We start from the raw sequence: 14705 nt of genomic DNA, 5'->3' as shown, positions 1-14705 counted from the left end.
TTATTGCTTTATTTTGAATTTATTTTCTCAAGTTTATTTTATTGAAAATAAAATAAATATTTGATTTGAAAAATCATTTTATGAGTATATTTGATTTGAAAAGTCATTTATTTTAATGTGTTAATCGATTTGACAAATCGATTTAAAAATCGAAAAAACTTGTTTTAAACACGTGTTTTGGAGCTCGATTATAGCTCGGTTTTTGAGCCCGTTTTCTTTACGAGTTGGCACGAATCTCGAGTACACTAACCAACCTAGACCTCTACCCATCCAACCCCAGTTCGAACCCCTTAACCACGGCCCAAATCCCACTCCAAAACAGGCCCCAAACAACACGACACAAAAGCCCCTGTTGTTCAGCTCAAATCCCGAGCCCAAAACCCGCTCCAAACACCACCAAAACCCGTGCCCATTAACCCTAACCCATACCCTAATATCCTACCCATATTACCTTACCTTAACCACCAAGAAAATCCCCCAAACGAACCCTAGAAAACCCCCCAAAAGCTGCTGGACAGCAGCTATGCTCAGCCGAGCCCGTCTGCCTCTCCTCTCTTTTACCCTACTTTAACTCCTTATAAATACCCACCCTTCACCATACATTCATTCCTCTAAGTTCTCCCCACATCCTACCATCACTCACAAGCTTTAAAACTCAGAAACAAACCCTAATTGCCTCTCAAAAACCCTCCACAAAACCGACATACAAACTAAAACTGTTTGTGTGTCCTCCTCGAAAAACAATTCGTTCCTCCCTCAAACCTCCATCAAAACTCGATTTTCTTGTTCCTAATTAACCACATAACATCCATATACACATTAGACAAAGATTTACGAGCCAAATTGCCCTTGAGAGTACACGAAATCCCTCGAAAAACAGAGTGTTATACACTCTGTTTTCGCGGTTTGTTCCTGTCTGTCCAGTTCTGTTTGCGCTCGTTTTTCGTGCCCAATAACTCAAAACGAGCGGGGGTTGCTTTAAGATCTCTGTTCTCCTCTCTTTCTAGTTTTCAAAACATCTTTTAAATCGAATTTTCATCGTGAAACGAGGGAGAAATCATTGTTTGAAAGTTGCTGTCCAGATTTGCCAAAAACGCGTGTTTGCTTTGTTTCTTCGTCGACGACGGCCTCTCGAGATAAAATCTACCATCGATTACGACCCAAGACGGTGTCAACGATACATGTAGGTTGAGGGTGCATCAAATCCTCCTCTTTCTCCTTTTTTATTTCGTTTTTATGTTTGTTCTTTTATAGTTTGTTTTTGTTTGTTTATCGCTTTTATTTATCGTTTAAATTAACTATGAAACTAGTTTAGTCCGAGTATGAGTTAAAGTACCACCATGAACACCCGCGTTGACTTGAGATGGGAAAAGAAACCGCTACATCAGTCGGTCGTACACCCCCGTCTCATTTACATATCCTCGTGTTCAAGGTAGGGCATAAATAAAACGAATTTCTAACATCCGTTCCTCGCTTTTGACCCTTTGTTGTCTCGGCCAATTCGACCCACCTTAGGACCCGTTGCATGTTAGTATGACCTCTGATTGTTAACATATGACTTATTTAGATGACATTAGATCAATTTAATAACCTAATTAGACACTTTAGGGTACATCGACATAGCTTTAAAAATCAACTAACAATTCTGTAACTTAATGAACGCATCTCTCTCTTTCACCTAATTTCTCGCTAGTATAAGAGTGCGTGATTAGCACCTTCTTATTAACACTCGATGAGTTAAATTAATTAGCGAACTTGACCTAATTTGACCCCTTTTGAGCCGTGTAGAATACATAATTGCAAGACCTCTTTTCAATCGATCAACGTCGTTTCTAACTTGTTTTCTAATTCGTTCCTAACCCGTTTCGCAATCATCGATCTAACCTAATGAATCTAACCTAATAATTAGGGTATGCTAGATCGTGTGGGCCGTGTTTGGCCGTGTCCTTGTAGTCCCTTTTCTCGTTTTTTTTCTCATCTTTATCTCGTTATTTCGTATCTTGTAATTACTTTGTTTATCGAGTCGTGTTTGTTAGTTTGGTTGTAATTTTCAAGTTAGTTTTCTTTTATCGAGTCAAAACCTCTTTCAAAAAACCTTAGTCTTGTTTGGTTAGATGGTTGTGCCCCAATGCTTGTAAGAGCGTAGTAAATCGCATGTTGTTTAAAGCAACATGGCCCGATTTATGCTAATGCATGCTTTGGTGTGCGGCCCTATGTCTAATTCGATGAGATTGAGCGAAAGCACACGTCACGAGGAGTGACCTAAGGCCGTGAGTCATGTAAGCCGTGGGCCACCCCTCTTGTGCACGCTTTTCTAGGCCGATTGGCCGTGTGTGTTGTCGGGTATAGTGTTGTATGTAGCAATTGTATTTAGATCGAGTTGTATCTTTAATTTATTGTTGTGTCGGCATGAAATGCTTGGTTTGTAATAGGTAGATCCCAACGGCTCCCCCATTCCTCCTTAAGCCTTGTTTGCTTTGTTTTGTATGTTGTTAGATCAATCAACCCACATGCTAAATTACAACTTTGACAAAGTTAGTTTAGTTGCATCTAAAACGACATAGAAATTGTTGTCACATGTTAGGGTTTAAAACGATGTTTGCATATCATATATCGTAGTAGCTATGACCTTGTTTGAAATCCATACTTGACTTAGTAGAGGCCGTTATTGACGGGCGGGGTTAGGTGTCCTTATGGGCTTCCTAACACGTACCCTCACCCCTTACTCAAGATCTATGGTTTATGGATCCGTCTAAATACCATTGGATTACGAGAGTCTTTCAAATCGAGTGATATAGGGTACAAGTCTTTATCTTTAATCACTCATAGTCGATTGGCTTTATGCTTTTCGATGAAAGGTGTAAAGTTGACTTGAACGGTTCCAAGTTCCCCAAAAAACTTGGTGGCGACTCTAATATGTCTTAATTCGATTCGAAAGAACCTCGAGTCGATTATGCCTGGTGTGGATCCCGCGGACGCAGTTCCCGAGGGCCTTGTCCACATTTGGCGACTCATTTGGGAAAAGAGGACTAGTTACACTTTGTTTCTAGGGTCTTTTCCTCCGAGGTGAAACTTGAAAAGAAAGTGTTGGAAAGTAAAACATTACTCATAGTGCTACGATTCATGCATAAACCCTTAAGGACTTGCCCGGGCCGTCCCAGCGTTTCTTCGTGATGCGTGGGGGGCGACGTCCCACTATGCTAGGAAGCTGCACATTGCTCGCTTCCACTTTACCTCGCGTGGTTCTTGATGGTGGGGACGATCTTCTAGGTACTCTACCTTAAGACACCTTGCTCTATAAGACCGCAAAAGGATGGAGGGCATAGACCTTCTTGTAGAAGACTTGCCGAGACTTAGAGATGTCTAGGAGCATACATCCTTATAACATGAGAATGACAATGTGCAAATTGTTTTCCCGAGTCTTTTCGAAATTTTCCATGTCCTTTTCGAAACCGAACTTTTGAACAACTTACTTTCAAAATAGCGTGGTTTTAAAAACGCGGAATCTTTGCCCAAATAGGACTAGAATTTTCGGCCCAAAATGAGCTTTTATAGCCGGCATGCTGCCCATTTCAAATCTCATTTTCGAATCAATCTTTCGTTTTTCAAAATCAATCCAAAATGCCTCTCGAACCTCAACCAAGCATGAAATGCGTCAAGTCGTGTCCAGGTCATGGCCGTGTTAGGCCGGGTGTGTTTCGTTCTAAGAGTCTAGAACACGACCTTGTTGGGTCACCCAAGCTCACCTCGTGGGATTCGAATCATGTCGGTCCACCGTTTGTCTAGGATAGTCCACAGAAACGTCCAAGCTAGGCCATTATGGACGTTTCATATGAACCCATGGGCTATGTTAGCCCAATCACGGGTTTAGTCACACCAAGTCCAGTTTAGAATCGAGTTATGACAGTTTGAGTCATATCGTTTTGTCGAGTCTAAAATGAACCAAGGTCTAAATCAAACCGTGAGTCGAACCCTTGTTTAGTCAATCTCAAGTCGAGTCTTTGTTTGAGTTAAGTTGGGGTCGTGTCCTTAAGTGTGCAGGGGCTCTTACTTTAAGTATTGACTCAGTGCGGGGTTTTCTTGTAGAAAGGCCGCCAAAAACCCGACGTCAAGCAATGGAAGATGCTGTTAACAAGCTTACTGAGGCCGTGAACCTCATGATGACCCGAATGGATGCAATCGAATCTAAGCTAGGTGAAGATTCCCCTCCACCTCTGACTGATCTGGAGAAACGGTTCAAGTTCATCGTAGACCGTTTGAAACTCTCCCAGGGGAAGAACATTCACTATGAGAATGCTAGGGCCTATGCCCCAGTTCAGGATAAGTTGCCCACGAACATGGTACTCACTGACATCCCAAAGTTTAAGGGCACAGAGGATCCAGTCCACCATGTTAAGGCCTATAAGGGGTACTTAGCATGAAGGGAGTACCGCCGACATGCTCTCGAAATTTTCGCTCAATCTCTCGGATGAACACCGAAGGCGTGGTTCTATAATCTGGACCTTAAGAACTTCCCCACTTTCGAAGATATTACGGTGGAGTTCTAAGCACTATGTCGACAACGTCGAGATTCAAACCAACATAAGAACTTTGGAGGTTATGACACAAAAGGAAAAAGAGGGCTTTCCTGAATTCCTCGCAAGATGGCGCTACTGAAAGCGTGAAATTAGCCAAGAAGCTTTGAAGTTGAAATGGTAGATAAGTTCGTAAAGAATCTACGACCTATTTACCGCAATGCTCTGAAATACCAGAATTTTGGCTCTTTCAAAGAATTGATAAGAATCGGGATAAAGGTAGAAGATGATGTCATAAGGGCAGAGGCTGAAAAGCCGAAAGGGTACCAAGGGGCCTCATCGTCTAAGGGCAAGGCCCCAACAACGGCCCATATTGATGAAGCCATCAATCTCTTAGAAGGGCAATCGAAGAAGTCGCAGCGCCAAACACCTAGGGCATTCACCGATATCGGATGCACTTATACATACGCTCTCCAAAGGCTCATAGCCCAAGGAAAGCTGAAACCTATTGGTCCAACTCCGGACCCTCCCGCTGATCAACAAGGTAAATGGTATAAACCAAATGCCTACTGTGCTTTCCATCAAGGGAAGGGACACGATACTGAAAAGTGCTTTAGACTGAAGCACGAAATCCAAGACATGATTGAGAATGGAACACTCCCGATCCCAACTGTTAAACCCAATAACATCACCAATCCATTTGGCGATCAAGCCAACTTTGTTTATGTCGAAGACAATGTCGATTATTCCCATCTTATCCACCCATGTCACTTGAAAGGGGTGTTTATCGGGAAGATATTTGTGGATTGCTTTGAATTCTTGCCAAACCCGAAGAATGAAATTCAAATCGGGAGTCTCGCTCTAGAATGTACTCCTCTCGTTAACGAAGTTAATAAAGGACAATTCGATTCACCAACCTTCATCACTGGCGTAGATCCTCAGAGGACTACGTCAGGATGGAGACAGACCATCAAAGGGATCAAGGACTAGAACCGAGCATCTAAGCTGACAGCTGAACAAGGGAAAGCTCAAGACCAGATTTGAAAAATTATGAGTCGGGATCTGTTTTCTTTCCTTAGTCGAGTCGAGTCTAGGACTTTCTTTTCCTGAAGTTGAGTCGTTTGTTCTGCGATGACCTAGCGTGTGTCCTAGGAGTCGTTCCTTCGAGTCTGTTAAGCATTTGTCTTTCCAATAAAAAGTTCCAGTTTCGTTTCCAAATATGTCTTATTTCCAATCCTCAATCATTCCGGAAACATGATAAAATTCACAACACACTCAAAGGCATCCCTGGGGTAGAAATATGTCCCGTTTCAAAATGTAAGGTACACTAGGATCCTGTGTTTGATTCCTTTACCTATTCCATGTCTGGTGGTAGAAAACCTCCATCTGAACCAATGTTTGTGACAAGCTTTTAGATGATTCTATGACAAACCCGGACTAGCTCCTTGTTTCCCCTATCGATGACGGAAGGCAAGCCTTTTCCCCAACAAAATCATCCCATCTCGAAGAGAGAAGATATCAACCCGTTCTAACAAGGAATTGTTAGTTCTTACCCAAATTAGTTGGCGAAGCCCAGTTTTCAAGGTGTATCCATTTATGACTAAGAGAATGAATAGAAGATCATTTTCAAAGAGAGAAAAAAAAAAGATGAAAAAGAATGAAAAATGAGAAAAAGAGAAAAATTGGAAAAATGAAAAAAAATGAAAAAAAAAAGAAAAATGAAAAAAGATGAAAGAAAAAGAAAAAAAGAAAAAAGATGTTGAAGTTATTGCGGAATGCTTTTTTGTTGAATTTCGAAGTTACGGAAGCCAGAATTCAAGTCAAGTACCCATAGTTGAAGTTCAATGGGCAAAGCCCAAAAGCGTAAGTAGTAACCTCTTTACCCCTAAGTCCTTCCTGAGACAGTTACAAGGAGAAAGTCGGGAATTTTGAGAATCATTCCGCTTGTGTTGTTACACCCAACCTTTAGGGTCCAGACATGGAAATTTGAACCCACATAATTTTTCAACCCATTTGCACTCGTGGTTCATCAAACCCGAGACACCCATTCCAACCACATTAGCAGCCATAGCCCTTGGCCTTAGCACCACAAAACAAACCTTCAGAATGATGGTTAACCATTCCAACTTGTTTTTACCAAGCTCCACATCCCAAAGAATCAAAACCTTTTGTACCTACCCTAGATACGGGATTTAACAGTACCTTACATGCTAGAATGGGATATGATATGATACCTTAGGTGAAACCTTCGAGTGTGTACACACAATCAAAATGCCAATTTAATGCACCTTGATCGAACTACGTTGGATTTGATTTCGCTCCACGCGAATACGTAGGCAGTCCTTCAGAATAAGGGATTCAATCCACTCATCAACCAAGTTGTCATCTTGTAGGTTTCTTATGGGTCTTAACCAAGTCCAAATGAAGCCACCTTTGTTTCAATCTGTCTTAGTACTCGATGTAAGCTAGGATAAGGATATAGGTTCAGATGAATAGTGTCAAGTCTCAGAATGAGTTTTATCGAATGGTGTAGGCAAAGATGCTGAGTCAAATAGATGTGGGTTTTTGTTGGGAACAGAAAATATGAAAAACCCGCTGAAAAGAAAGAAGGCGTGGAAGAAAAATAGTAAAAGCCCATTTGAAAAAGAAAGAAGGCGGTGGCAAGAAATGATGAATACTATTTGAAAAGAAAGGAGGCGAGGAGAAGAGTGGCGAGAATGTTCCCAACAAGAGTGATGTGTGATGTCCAACTGTTCTCATAAAATCAGTCTGTGTTTAGTGTCTAGGCGAGGCTAACGTTGTTGCTCCGTGAGTTTAATCCACCTTGTCAATGCCAAGTGATCTTGATTCCCATGTGCCCTTGGGAGCACGCCCATGCCATACGATATCTGTGTCTCAAGTCCGATGGCCTTGTGATTCCCGTTTGTCATCTTTCGGGTGCGCCGGATTGGCCAATTTACCTTTCTACCCCGAACAAGTCAATAATTGAATTAAAACCCGGGCACACTTACGGTTTTATTTTCTTTTTTTTGTTTTACGGTAGCGGGCTACGCCCACGTTGTTTACGAGTCATACAGAGTGTCTGAGTCGTATTTCGTGCTCACCCGTCAAGGTTCGATTTCAAAATGCCAAAGATTTCATAATTCTGAAATTTCAAAAACTTTTTGGGTCGACGACCCAGCATCCAAGTGATTCATTTCAAATTCAAAATTTGGGTCGATAGCCCAATTATTCAAAATTTTCAACATGTTCAAATTTCGGGTCGATGATCCAGTCTTTCAAATTCAAATTTCGGGTCGATGGCCCAACATTCCCATTGATGTCAAATTCAAACGTCGGGTCGATGGCCCAATTATTCAAAATTTTCAAATTCAATTTTCGGGTCGATGACCCAATCTTTCAAATGATCCAATTTTAGGATCGATGATCAAAATGTGCTTATGTGATGATTATTGCTAGTACATTTTCTATGTTTCAAATATAGCAGGATATGCTTCAACTGGGGGCTCTAAAGTCTTCGACTTTAGAGCCATTGCAAATCGGGGCTCTGGCCGTTGGCTTGAGAGACCATTATCAAGATGTAAAGGATGACATCCACTCAGAATTCAATTCAATACAAGAGTATGAAATGGAAGAATTCCATAGCTGAAAGCAAATGATGAAAGTGGCGGCAACCTCCTCGGAAAGTCCCGTCCCATTTAGGCACCTGCTAGCAGATGATAAGCTTTGGGCAAGTGTCAGCAGATACGAATTTCGGACAAATGCCAGCAGATGATAAACTTTGGGCAAGTGTCAGCAGCTGCCGAACTACGACGCGGGTTTGATTCCGTCAGAAACGGATACGTAGGCGCCCGAGGATAAGGCTCAACCCACCATATATGCATTTTATGGGTCGACGACCAACGAGGATAATTTGACACAGCAGAAGCAAGAGTCAATCCCCAACGAAGTTTCAGGTATGATCTCTTCTTATAGCTGGCGAGCTTATATACGCAAGTCTAATGGACTATAAACGACCCGCAGAATCCTCAGGTCGAGAGGGACCTGGGGTATACTTTGACTTTCGCCTTGTCCAAGCCTCAGTCAAAGTGGGGGCTCTGTAGATACCCGTATCCGTCGATATTGGAATTTATAGAGAACCCGACAAACACCCGATGATGATAGGACACATGTATTTATTTAGTTGTCATTGTCATTATTTGGGTTCGTTTTACGATGTAGAATGAGCGTTGTCGACGGAGTATTTTAATTTAAATGATATTTAAATTAAAGTTTTTTAAGTGAATTCATTTTATTGCTTTATTTTGAATTTATTTTCTCAAGTTTATTTTATTGAAAATAAAATAAATATTTGATTTGAAAAATCATTTTATGAGTATATTTGATTTGAAAAGTCATTTATTTTAATGTGTTAATCGATTTGAAAAATCTATTTAAAAATCGAAAAAACTTGTTTTAAACACGTGTTTTGGAGCTCGATTATAGCTCGGTTTTTGAGCCCGTTTTCTTTACGAGTTGGCACGAATCTCGAGTAAACTAACCAACCTAGACCTCTACCCATCCAACCCCAGTTCGAACCCCTTAACCACGGCCCAAATCCCACTCCAAAACAGGCCCCAAACAACACGACACAAACAGCCCCCTGTTTTCGTTCAGCTCAAATCCCGAGCCCAAAACCCGCTCCAAACACCACCAAAACCCGTGCCCATTAACCCTAACCCATACCCTAATATCCTACCCATATTACCTTACCTTAAACACCAAGAAAATCCCCCAAACGAACCCTAGAAAACCCCCCAAAAGCTGCTGGACAGCAGCTATGCTCAGCCGAGCCCGTCTGCCTCTCCTCTCTTTTACCCTACTTTAACTCCTTATAAATACCCACCCTTCACCATACATTCATTCCTCTAAGTTCTCCCCACATACTACTATCACTCACAAGCTTTAAAACTCAGAAACAAACCCTAATTGCCTCTCAAAAACCCTCCACAAAACCGACATACAAACTGAAACTGTTTGTGTGTCCTCCTCGAAAAACAATTCGTTCCTCCCTCAAACCTCCATCGAAACTCGATTTTCTTTTTCCTAATTAACCACATAACATCCATATACACATTAGACAAAGATTTACGAGCCAAATTGCCCTTGAGAGTACACGAAATCCCTCAAAAAAAGCAGTGTTATACACTCTTTTTTGTTTGTTTGTTCTGTCTGTCCAGTTCTGTTTGCGCTCGTTTTTCGTGCCCAATAACTCAAAACGAGTGGGGGTTGCTTTAAGATCTCTGTTCTCCTCTCTTTCTAGTTTTCAAAACATCTTTTAAATCGAATTTTCATCGTGAAACGAGGGAGAAATCATTGTTTGAAAGTTGCTGTCCAGATTTGCCAAAAACGCGTGTTTGCTTTGTTTCTTCGTCGACGACGGCCTCTCGAGATAAAATCTACCATCGATTACGACCCAAGACGGTGTCAACGATACATGTAGGTTGAGGGTGCATCAAATCCTCCTCTTTCTCCTTTTTTTATTTCGTTTTTATGTTTGTTCTTTTATAGTTTGTTTTTGTTTGTTTATCGCTTTTATTTATCGTTTAAATTAACTATGAAACTAGTTTAGTCCGAGTATGAGTTAAAGTATCGGAAATAAAAGTTACCTCCGGATAATGCAAAAGTTGATCAATTACCGGAGTAGAAGGTGTTGTTGCTCCCATAGAAGGTTGTTGTTGTTGTTGCACTTCCAAGTTTAGTGTTGCTACCACCATAGCCAATGCTTTCTTTGTTTGAAGAGCCTTTTGCCTTTGTGAGAGTGCCTTAGCCTTTGGTGCCTTTGTTGCCTTTGTTGCTCCCTTAGTCCTTGCCATTGATGAACTAACCAAGAAAAGAATGAAAAATCTTCAATTTGTAGTATGCCCAAATCGATTTGAAGGTGAAAGGCTTTGCCTTTATGAAAACAAAAATTGACTCAAAGGTTGAAGATTTTGTGCTTGGTTTTGATTTTTGTTGAGGAAGGAGTGATTAATTTGTTGTTGGAAGGATGGTTTGATTTGATTTTGGTGAATGTTGTTGAGGGTTTTTGTTTTTGTGATGGAGAAGATGAGGGTTTTGATGTTGTGGGTAGTGTTTATGAATGAATGAATGAATGAATGAAGGTGGGAGGGGTTTTAAAGAGACCGAAATTTTCGAATCTGCAGGGGCAATCCGTGCGGATTCTGCCCAATTCGTGCGGATTCTGCTTCTTCTGAACTTTGCAAAACTCGCCTAAAGACGGGCGGATTTGTGACAATCTGCTCGGATTTGCTGAACACGGGACGGGCGAATTTGCTTGAAGACGGACGGATTTCAGTCCAGAAAATTTTGTTTGTTTTCCTCAGCTTCAAAGACGGACGTCTTTCTTACAAGACGGACGGATTCTTCAAGACGGGCGGATTCTTCACAGGACGCCCGGATTCAGTCACAGTCAAGAAATTTCCAAAATTCAGCTAAGTTCAAGACGGGCGGATTCTCTGGAATACGCTCGGATTCTTCAAGACGGGCGGATTCTCTGGAATACGCTCGGATTCTTCCCCTGTGTACACGGATTCAGTTCCATCCGTGCACACTGCATTTTCCATACCGTTCTTCCATTCTTTCTTCAAGTCTTGTGTTCGTCGTTTGTGGGGGCACTACTAAGGCATGGATAGCCTAGGCAATTGCCATCCCCACACTAAGCTAAAAGCACTACACATCAATTGAAATCGTTAGTCCCTCCCTCACTTTCTCTCAAACATGACAATTATTTTGATCAAAGTAAATAAAAATCCAAAGATGACAAAAATGCAATACAAGAATTGAAATGTAAGTTAGGAAGTTAGAAATATTTACAAGTGGTGGTTTAGGGAGGACTCCGCCAAACTCTCATTCTTGATGAGATGTCAAGGGGGCATGTCCAAGGTGTTGTTGATGTTGCTCAACACCATGAAGAAGTAATCAAAAGCTTGTTCATTATCATGGTAGAGGTTCTCAATAGACCGTGGCCCTTGTTATTGGTCTTGATTGATGGCATTACCAATGTAGGGATTAAAAATCCCTTCAAACTCGTCGTCCCAAAGACCACAAACTTCATTGAGTTGATCATTGAAAATCTCTTGCTTAGATGGAGACAACTCTTCCAATTTCTTCTCTTGGCCAATGAGGCCATCCTCTTCTTCCTTGGTTGATTTTGATGAGCTTTGCAAGCTCTCCTTGTCACAATTCACTTGCTCTTTGAATGGAGCATCTTCTACTTTCTTCTTCCATTGGATTTCCGATTTCTTCCTTCCATCCTTTCGGCTATAATGATCAATCATGAAACATGGCTCATGCAAACGAGGAGCTCTCATAGTCTTGTCAAGATTAAAAGTTATGCTTTCATCTCCCACTTCTAGAGTGAGCTCACCATGTTTCACATCAATCACCGCACCGGCGGTGTGTAGGAAAGGTCTTCCTAGGATGATTGGAATGTTGGAATCCTCCTCCATATCAACAATGACAAAGTCCACCGGGATGAAAAACTTCCCAATTCGCACGGGGACATCTTCCCATATCCCTAATGGTGTCTTCGTCGATCTATCGGCCATTTGGAGTGTGATATTGGTGCATTTAAGCTCTCCCATCCCCAACCTTTTACTCACCGAGTACGGCATGACACTCACACTAGCCCCTAGATCACATAAGGCTTTGTTGATCGTCGTGTTGCCAATGGTACACGGTATTGAGAAGCTTCCTGGATCCTTTAACTTTGGAGGTGAACTCCCTTGAAGTATTGCACTACTCACCTTAGTGAAGGCGATAGTCTCAAGCTTCCGGATCGACTTCTTCTTTGTGAGGATATCTTTCATGTATTTCGCATAGGCCGGAACGTGATTGATTAATTCCGTGAAAGGAATTGAGACTTCCAAATTCTTCACAATTTCCATGAATTTTCCAAGTTGATCATCAAATTTGGGCTTGGCTTGACGACTTGGAAAAGGAAGTCTAATCACAATGGGCTCCTTCTCCTTGGCCTTGTCTTCATTTTTCTTTGAACTTTCTTCTTTTGATGATTCTCCATCTTTGGAGTTTTGCACAATTTCTTCCTTTTCACTAGCTTCCACAACTTCATCCTGAACTTGCTTCTTCGGTGCTTCTTACCTTGTACCACTTCTCAAATGAATGGCACTAACCGTTTCATGTCTAGGGGGATTACTTTGAGGTGGTAATTGCCCCTTTTGTCTTTGTGAGCTTGAAGATGCTAGTTGAGTCAATTGTGTTTCCAACATCTTGGTGTGAGCTAGAATGTTGTTGATGGTGGTTTCCTTTGCTTGGCTATCTTTTTGCATTTGAGTGAAAAATTCTTGTTGATTCTTTTGCATTTGGAGGACCGCTTTTTGGACATCAAAACCTTGGTCATTTTGGTGATTGTATGGATTTTGATTTTGGTAACCTTGGTTTTGATTGTAAAAGGGTCTTTGATTTTGGTTTCTCATGGGTGGTGGAGTGTATGTTGTTTGAGGGTTTTGAACATTTTGGCTTTTGTATGAGAGATTTGGATGGAATTTGATGTTTTCATTGTAAAAGTTGGAATAAGGGGTACCACTCTTGTATGCTTGGAAAGCATTCACTTGTTCATTTGTTCCCCTACATTCACCTTGGTCATGTCCCAAAGTTCCACAATTCTCACATATCCCACTTGGGATTGATGAGGATGCCGTCATGGCATTAACATGATGCTTCGATGATTTTGAGTTTTCCTCAAGTCTAGCCATAGCTTGTTCAAACTTCAAGTTGATTGTGTCAATGTGAGCACTAAGTTGAGCACCCAATTGAGTAACGGAGTCCGCTTCATGCTTTCCTCCTCTAGTAGCCTTGCGAGGTCTACTATATTGTGAGTTATGGACCGCCATTTCCTCAATCTTGTTCCATGTTTGATTGTCATCAACTTCGGTGAACATTCCATTCGATCCCATATTGAGAATGTTCCTAGAATCTTCATATAAACCATTCCAAAATTGTTGTACCAAAAACCATTCGCTAAGTCCATGGTGAGGACATGAGCGACAAATTCCCTTGAACCGCTCCCAAGCTTCATACAAAGACTCTTCATCCCTTTGCTTAAAACCCGTAATTTGAGCTCTTAGCATGTTAGTCTTTTCCGGTGGGTAGAATTTTTTGTAGAAAGCTAGAGCCAACTTCTTCCAAGAATCTATTCCAAGGGTGGCCTTATCAAGGCCCTTCAACCATTGCTTCACGGTGCCGATTAAGGAAAAAGGAAATAAGACCCATCTAATTTGGTCTTGAGTCATGCCCGTTTAAGAGATAGCATCACAATAGTCGCAAAAGGTTTCCATATGAGAATGAGGGTCCTCACTAGGCATCCCCCCGAATTGGCTCCTCTCAACTAATTGGATGAAGGCGGACTTGGCAATAAAATTTCCGGTGAGATGTTGCGGTGTAGGAGTACTATTTGGTAGATTCTCCTCGGTGGGTACGGAGTGTGACGAGAATTTTGGCATTGTAGGTGGATTTTGTGGGGTATTGTGTAATGGGTTCTCTTCTCCTTCTATTGCGAAAGGATTGACAAACTCACTAGTGGGTTGGACAACTTCACTAATACCTCTTAAATTCGTCCTAACAACTCTCCTATTGTTCGTCAAGGTTCTTTCGATTTCACGGTCAAAAGGTAACAAATCACTTTGTAACCTTCTAGACATGCAAAATATCAAACAACTCGAAAACAATTAGAACAAACCTTGAGGAGTTTTACTTCCTCAAGGCGAAGAAAGACACAACTAATAACAATAAAAAAAAATCTAAATCAAACAAACACCGTCCCCGGCAACGGCGCCATTTTTGATGCGATCCCGCTAAGTGTTCACAATTTAAGATGTGGTCGTTGGTCACGGTCGAATCAAAACACAATTTATAGCTCCACAAACAACTCTACAATTAGTAAAGAGGCAAGTAAAGGTCGGATCCCAAGGGACGGGAGTTGAAATGAGATTTCTATTGTAACTAGTGGTGTCTAAGGGGTGTCACAAATTGGGTTGATGTAGAAGGTTACTAAACTGAAATAGCAATGAAAATAAACAAGCAAGATGAATTAAAGGGGTGTAAACAATTGATTAAAGGCACTAGGGTGTCATGGGATCATAGGGGAATCATGGGATATGATCATACAAACATGTTCTCAAATTATAAGCA

General features: G+C 41.4%; 1 non-coding gene across 1 annotated transcript; it reads left to right on the top strand.

Annotated features, from left to right (window-relative positions):
• The first annotated feature begins 13538 nt into the window (after positions 1–13538).
• LOC141624103 (small nucleolar RNA R71) lies at positions 13539–13645 on the top strand. The gene has a single exon (XR_012533914.1). It is a non-coding gene; the product is annotated as a small nucleolar RNA R71 (small nucleolar RNA).
• The last annotated feature ends 1060 nt before the right edge of the window (positions 13646–14705 follow it).

The sequence above is a fragment of the Silene latifolia genome, chromosome X, assembly GCF_048544455.1.
Source record: "Silene latifolia isolate original U9 population chromosome X, ASM4854445v1, whole genome shotgun sequence".
Taxonomy (NCBI): domain Eukaryota; kingdom Viridiplantae; phylum Streptophyta; class Magnoliopsida; order Caryophyllales; family Caryophyllaceae; genus Silene; species Silene latifolia.
Note: the sequence above shows the minus strand (reverse complement) of the source record. Positions and strands in the feature narration are given on the sequence as shown.